Raw genomic sequence first — 1,001 nt, 5'->3', positions numbered from 1 at the left:
AAAAGAAACAAGAAGAACGAGAAAATAAACAAGAAGAGAGACAACAGCAGTTGCAAGAAAACCTGCAACAGTGGCAGCTCGAACAACAAAATAAACAAGAGAGATTACAGCAGTTGTTGGAGGAAAAAGAAAAGAAACAAGAAGAGAGACAACAGCAGTTGCAAGAAAACCTGCAACAGTGGCAGCTCGAACAACAAAATAAACAAGAAGAGAGATTACAGCAGTTGTTAGAGGAAAAGAAAGGAAACAAGAAAAACGAGAAAAGAAACAAGAAGAAAGATTACAGCAGTGGCAAGAAAACCTACAACAATGGCAGCTCGAACAGCAAAATAAACAAGAGAGATTACAGCAGTTGTTGGAGGAAAAAGAAAAGAAACAAGAAGAGCGAGAAAAGAAACAAGAAGAGAAGTTACAGCAGTTGTTGGAGGAAAAAGAAAAGAAACAAGAAGAGAGACTACAACAGTGTCAAGAAGTACAAATGGCAAAACATTAGTAAATTTAAAAGCGAATTAGATACGTTAAAGGACGATCTATTGTATTTTACACAAGGAGGATACATTGACCATCGACTTAATCAGCCCCAGACAATGGCAAGCCCCTTACAGAGCCCGCAGCTAAACCCTAATGCAGACATATTCAGTCCCGTTAGAAGTCACATCCCAGATATGAATGTCAGTAATAAGAGTGATCCAATGCGAAGGAAGCCACAGGAATTCGATGGGAAGGCACCGTGGGAAGCATATAGAGCACAATTTGAGCTACTGGCAGAGATGAATGGATGGACAGAGGAGCCGAAAGCTGTATATCTGGCAACGAGCTTGAAGGGACAACCACTGGAAATACTTGGACAGTTGACAGCAGACGACAGGCACAATTATAGAGCACTGGTAGCGGCTCTAGAACTCAGGTACGGAACCCAAAATCAGTCGGAAGTCTACAGGGCTAGGTTTAGGACGAGAATCCGCGCTAAAGGGGAGAGCCTGCAAGAGCTGTCACAGGAC

The sequence above is a fragment of the Limulus polyphemus genome, unplaced genomic scaffold (assembly GCF_000517525.1).
Source record: "Limulus polyphemus unplaced genomic scaffold, Limulus_polyphemus-2.1.2 Scaffold58, whole genome shotgun sequence".
Classification (NCBI taxonomy): domain Eukaryota; kingdom Metazoa; phylum Arthropoda; class Merostomata; order Xiphosura; family Limulidae; genus Limulus; species Limulus polyphemus.
The sequence above is the reverse complement of the archived record's forward strand: the minus strand, read 5'-3'. Positions refer to the sequence as shown.